Genomic DNA, 6716 nt, shown 5'->3' on the forward strand with positions numbered 1-6716 from the left:
CAGAAACGTTATGATATTTAAAAACTTTTCTAAATTTGTGGGTCCTTAGCTCCACGACCCAGTGCTGCTGAATCAAAACTTGGTGGTGGTTGGCTGTGCATGGTGACTCACACCGCTGATCACAGCACTTTGAGAGGCCAAGGCAGTCAAATCACTTAAGCCCAAGAGTTTGAGGCCAGCCTGGGCCACATGGTGAGACCTACTCTACTGGCTGAGGGTGGGGAGGAGGGGGAAAGTTGGTGGTAATGGGAGGTGGTAATGCGATTATAAGGTGTGGGCAACCATATTTTGTGCCTCTAAATTTGTGGAGTTAACACTAATCTAAAATTAAGGATACAGATCAGCTGAAGAAAGAAAAACATTAATGTCGAGATAAAACTTCCTTGTGGGGGTCTGCAGCTGCAATACCACCAGGCGGCAGCATCCCACCTCTTTCACCCGGCTGCAGCCCCACCAGGAGCCCGGCTCCATTCGGGGCGCTGCGGCAGGTACTAGACCCGGAAGGCGAAGGCGTGGATTTCCTGCCCTCCGGGGTGTCTTCCCGCTCCGCGGACCCCAGGGAATTCAATTCATTCATCAAGCTCCGCCTCAACTGTCCAAGCTGGGGCAGCTGGTCCCACAGTCGCCAGCCAAGGCCTCTGCTCCAGAACCCGTGGGCTGCTTTCCTGAGTGGAAGGACATTGTCTTCACCAGCCACAAAAAAATCCGTTCCTTTGCACCCTGTTTCCCATTGCCACCGACTTCGTGTAAACTCTAGTCCTGAGGACACGAGAGAGACACAGGCCTGGCCCCATGGACATGCTCAGTGCCACGGCTTCCAGCAGTTGGACAGGTGAACTCTACAAATCTCGGGGCCCATCGCACCAAGGAGACAGAAAGAAGCAAACAAAGGAAGGACCCTATGAAATGCACCCCCAAAGCAACCAACCAATCCAAGAAAAAAAAACAAAAAAAACAACACCTCTCAGGGATCCGTTGGTTTTCCCACGTGGGCGGCCCTGATCCCCTGTTCTAGCCTGGCCCAAGCACCCTCCACCTCACCCTGGCCTGCTCAAAGTGCCCTGTCCACTTCAGCAGAGCCTCCCTCTCCAAGTCTCTGTCTCCCTCGCTCTACAACTCCTTCACCCTCTCCCTTTCTCTACTTCCTCCTTCAGCTCCGGCTCTTCTGTCACCTTCTGTCTCTCTCCCCCTCCACCTTTCTCTCTCTCCCCCCGTTTCTATCTCTCCTTCCCAGTCTCCCTAGCTCTCTTTCAAGCTGTGTCTGTGTCTTTTTTTCTGTATGTCCTTATGTCTGTGTCCGTGTGTCCATGTGTCTCTGTGTGTTTGTGTGTCCGTGTGTGTCTGTGTGTCCGTGTGTGTGTGTCCGTGTGTGTGAGTGTGTGCCTGTGCACGTGCACCCGTGTGTATCTGTGTGTGTGTCGAGGTGGGTTTGCTCGTGGTGGTGGTGTGCTGTGTCTGGGTGTCCGTCAGCCCCTCTTTCCCGGGATCAGGCTGCCGGGGCTCTAGTGCCAGCATGGTGCAAAGCAAGGCCTTCCTGTCCCATTGGCCACGGGTGGGTCCTCATCAGGACAAGCGATGATGGTGCGGGCGTTGTGAGAAAAAGAGCCCGCGGGGCTGGGCTGGCTGTTTGCCCCTAGGCAGCCCTGGCAGCTCTGGGTGTGTGGGGCAAGAGGGGGCCTTGCAGGAGGGGTGGCGAGGGATCCAAAACAATTTTTCCATGGCAAGGCAGAGGACCAGAGGGGATCCCAGTACTGTGGGCCCCGCACCCTGACGCGTCCGAGCACACCCTGCCCTGAGCCGGCCAGATGTGTTGGAAGCTCGGGAGCTTGCGAGCTGGGGGAAGGCCTGGAGTGTCAGCGAAAGGGAGACCGCCTGGTGGGCCTGGACCCTGGGCAGGGGACTGAGGCATCACGGCCTGAGGACGGATTCCTGTTTCCTGCAACATCGGGAGTCTCCAAAATGGCCTGTTTTGAAACTGGAAAGGAGACCGAAGACACGATGCTGCTTTTCCACGATTCGCTGGAGGTTTCTGTGTCCCCACAGAGCTCGGGAAACAAACTGTCAACATGGTTACGCTTTCGGGGGCCAGAGACACGTGAGCAACAGGCCCCCTTGCAGATGGCAAAGGAACGTGGAATCTGGAATCATTGTTCACTTGGCTTGAGTGTGACTCCTGTGTGGATGGGAGTATCTGCCTCGTGCTCTGTTGCAGGCTCAGCGTGGGGATATGTCATCTATGAACCATGTGGATGAAAAACGGACAACCATTCCAGTCTCGGCCCTGCTCTCTGGGGAATTCGCTCATTCCTTGGGAGGTGGAATTCGTCTGAATCGCTCCCGGATGAAGTAACCTAGGCTGGCAATCCCGAGGGCCAGTGAGCGCACCGCCAGCCGACACGGCCGTGGGCCCAGCACTCAGCCTGCACTGGGCACCCAACATTTTTCCGGAGTTCGAGGTCCTGCTGGTCCTGGAGGCAGAAGACCACTTTCCTCTTTGCCTTCCTTTCTCTGTTTCTTGCTCCTTTTCTCCTTCTGTCCATCCTTCCCTCTGTTCTTCCTTCTCTCCCTCTCTCCCTCCCTGTCTCCCTCCCTCCCTCTGTTCTTCTCTCCTTCCCTCTCTCCCTCCATCCATACCTCCCTTTCTCCCTCCTTCCCTCCCTCCCTTCCTCCCTTCCAAGGTCCCTCCTTTCATCCGTCCTTTCCTCCCTCTGTCCCTCTCTCTCACTTTGTCTCCGTTCCTTTCCCCATCTCTGCCTGGCTTTCCTCCAACCTAGAAAGGGCAGAACTACGGTTTGCATGAGATCTCGGGGTCTACATTTAGTTGCCGGGCGCTCCACGTGATGCCGAGGAGGATGGCGGTGCACGGGTGGTCGCGGGAGGGTGCAGCGGGGAGGTAGTGGAGTTGAGCTGCAGAAACGAGAACAGGCCTGGCCACTGCCCAGGCCAGTGTTTCCCGGGGTGGAGGTCTCACCCTACACCACTGAAGAACGCAGGGTTGGGGGGGTGTAAGGCGTGTGGGAGCAGGGGAAGTGATGAGAGCCCTGCCTGGGCTGGTCCCAAACCCTAGCAGGCCGCCCGCGGACCCACGCATGAGCAGCAGACGGCCCATCTCTGAGTACCTGGGCTGGCTCTGAAATCCTTGGGATGCTCAGCAAAGAATGACAGACCTCCTTTCTGTAGAGTCTCTAGCCGTACCTGGACTCAGGGATCCAAGACACGTCAGCTGGAAGGGAAGACACAGGTCTCCATACCGAGCCAGAGGTTCACCGCGAAAGAGGAGCCACCGCCCTGCCCCCACCAGGTCCCAACCCTGCGTCCTAAAGCTCCTCCAGCTGAGCTCAGTGTTCTTCTAGGCTGAGGAGTGGTTCCAGAAAAGCGGGCTCTTCCAAGTTCTTCAACTCCCCCAGCAGCTCCTTTGCTAGGAAAGGTTGTGCCTTTTGCTGAAATTCTGGGGTCGACAGAAGCTCATATAACAGGGTGGATGCGAGTACAGATGAAGACTCCAGCTCCTGGAGCAGTTGGGAGGGTGCCTGGATGGCTTACATCTGCTCCTGACACTCAGAGGCCTCCATGGGCGCAAGCTGCGGAGGTAGATGTGCCTCGGCTTCATGTTCCCACGTGCCCTGGCGACCTGTGGACCCTGGCCGCAGACCCAGTACGGACTCATGTGGGACATGTGAGACGCAAGCACACCTTGCCCCTGTGACTCAGCCTGAGCGGCTCAAGTTGTCCCACTGAGTACGCACCCAGAAGGCCGCCATGCTGCTGGTCCTGGTTCCTCTGCCATCTGTTTGACTCAGCCTGAGAGGCCCAAGCTGTCCCATTGAGCACCCACCCAGAAAGCCACCGTACTACGGGTCCTGGTCCTCCTGCCATCTGTTCGGATGCGGAGGTCACCCAGGTGACTGAGGGTGGGACAGCGCCACTTCCGAAGGAGTCAGGGCAGCAAACCCAAAATCCCCATGTGCCGCGGCAGGTTGGGAGATTCCTTCTGCCTGCGAAGCCTGGCTGGGCTGCAGCAGAGGGGTGACCTTTGCTGTCTGGCTCACGAAAGCCCCCTGTTCCCCACTCCCTGGCGTGGGTGAAAGCGACCAAGGAGGGAGGGTGACACCCGCGGTGGGCCTCGTTGCACAGGCCGCGTGCGTGTGCAGGTTCCCTGCCACCCTGGCGTGGATACCTGGACCTTCGATTATGACAGGAAATCTGAATCCTGGACTCCAAAATGCCGGTCTCTCTCTCCAGTTCGGGTACAGGTTCTGCTCAAAGCAAGCTGGCAGGACATCTTTTTCATTCAGGTTACAAATGAGTCTCCTTCGCCGTCCTTGTCCTCGGGCTTCTGCGGGGAATGGGCTGTCAGAAGGTGTCGGGAGAGCCATCGTGAGGGCACCTGGCCAGAATTTCACCGACAGACACGGGCAGAGAGAGGCTGGAGGCTCCCGTGCGCCTCAATTGGCCTCTGTGCTTCACGCAGGTCCAGTGAGGAGTCCGACCCCGCCAGTGGCCCTTATAAAGACCCACAAGCTTCACCCCCTCGTGAATATGCATCAGCACCCAAGGGCCCTGGGTAACGCGCCCTCTGAAGGGTCCAGAAACCACAGACACAGGGCCTTGTGTGGTAGGTGAAGGTGGGGCCAGATCATCTGGGAAAGGAGGGCTTCTGGGGCTGGCTCCCTGAGTTCTCCAGAATTCTACGGATACTGGAAGTTTCTCTCTGGGCTCACACACGATTTCAGGGAGAAACCACCCTGGAAGTGTGTAGTGTGGAACTGAACCTCCATGATAGTCTTGAGTTTTCCAGGCCCTCTGCGTGAAGGCGGCAATGCCTGTGGGTGTCGCTGTTGCCGTGATAGTCTCAAACACGCAGGTGTGTGGATCTCATTCATTTTCTTTTTTTATTTTAATTTTCTATTTCTACCTCTTAATGTCAATGATAAAGTCACAGCTACTTACAGCCATCTAAGAAAGTGGCCTCACTCATGCTCATTCACTCATTCTGTGGCCTATCAAGCATCACACATAACAATGGTTTTGCTTTTTTAAAAAAAACAAATACTTTATACAGTGAACTATAGAAAAAAAAAATTCTAAATATACTTTAAAAATTCTAGAGTGTTAAGGTAACCTCATTTTTTAAAATACTGAAAATGTAAAGGGTCCATATAGAGAGTTGTATTAAGTACATACTTCCTATTTTAATAATTCACTTGCTGTGCTCTTAAAATCTCTATGAGAGAAGCAGATATTTTATTCATGTCTTTTGGCAAGAGATTCAAAAGCAAAAGTAGAAGGGCTGTTAAATTTCATAAAATTTGTGGGATTTTTAAAAGCTAAATTATTCAATATTTTGTATTGTTATCACACTCATATATCGCCTGGAATATATATACAGCAACCCAACAACAGTGATTGCAACAAAAGTAAGATAAATAGGTCTACAAAGCATTTGATTTCCTTATTAGATAAATGAAGTTTTCATAGAGGAAGTGCAAATTCAGATCAGGTTACATAAGCTTAACAATTATTCAAACCTTATATAAAATTAAATCTAACCCTCACCACTACAAATCTGTAAGGAATCACTGTCAGGAATCTACAGGACATGGCTCATATTTACATTGGACACACACTTAGAAATTTCATAAATGATGAGATGCAGGCCAAGGGTATTCCTCAAAGGGCTCCACCCAAAAGGAAAAGAAAGAGAGTTAAACAGAGAATTACCACACGTATTTGTGGGTAATCAGCTTATTCCTCAGCCTCTAGACAGTGAGGAGGATGAAAAAATGGAAGAAGATAGTAAAGAAGAGGAAGAAAAAGATCACAGTGAAGCGATGAAGCCAGAGGAGCCACCTCAAAATTTACTGAGAGAAAAAATCTTGAAACTGCCCCTCCCTGAATCTTTAAAAGCTTACTTGACATATTTTAGAGACAAATAACTTAGATCAAGAAGAAAGAATGACTACTGACAATTCCTTTAGTCTGAAAATGTAGCATTTGTTAGGAATTAAAAGAATTATTTATTTCATCAGAGCAAATTATAGTGGAAAAACTATCACTTGTTACTGTCAGTAACATAAATGATGTATTGAGTGAATAAAAGAATCCCTTTTATAAAATCTGTTTTTCTTTAAATCTTGGAAAATTGTTGTTTCACCTCAGAGTGATTTCAAAGTGGAATGTAACAGTAGTGAAGACTTGTGTGCTATAAATCCTTTTCTGATTCCCTGTGGATCTCGTTCATTTTCATGTAGAAAACGAAAGCGAATCTACAGAGAAAAGAAACGTCTGGTGCATCACGGCCTGACGATGGATTCCTGTTTCCTGCAACATGGGGAGTCTCCACTATGGCCTGTTTCCCAACAGGAAACTGGAAAGGAGAGTGAAGACACGATGCTGCTTTTCCACACTTCTCTGGAGGTTTCTGTGTCCCCACAGAGCTCGGGAAACAAACAATCAACATGGTCACGCTTTGGGGGCCAGAGACGCATGAGCAACAGGCCCCCTTGCAGAAGGCAAAGGAATGTGGAACCCGAAACCACGCTTCAGTCGGCCAGAATGTGACTCCTGTGTGGATGGGACTATCCACCTCGCGTGGGGCTCAACGTGGGGCTCAACGTGGGGCTATCTCATCTGTGAACCATGTGGATGAAAAATGGACAATCACCCGAGTCTCGGCTCATTGCTCTCTGGGCAATTCCCTCATTCCTTGGGAAAGG

Source organism: Pan paniscus, chromosome Y (genome assembly GCF_029289425.2).
Source record: "Pan paniscus chromosome Y, NHGRI_mPanPan1-v2.0_pri, whole genome shotgun sequence".
Taxonomy (NCBI): Eukaryota; Metazoa; Chordata; class Mammalia; order Primates; family Hominidae; genus Pan; species Pan paniscus.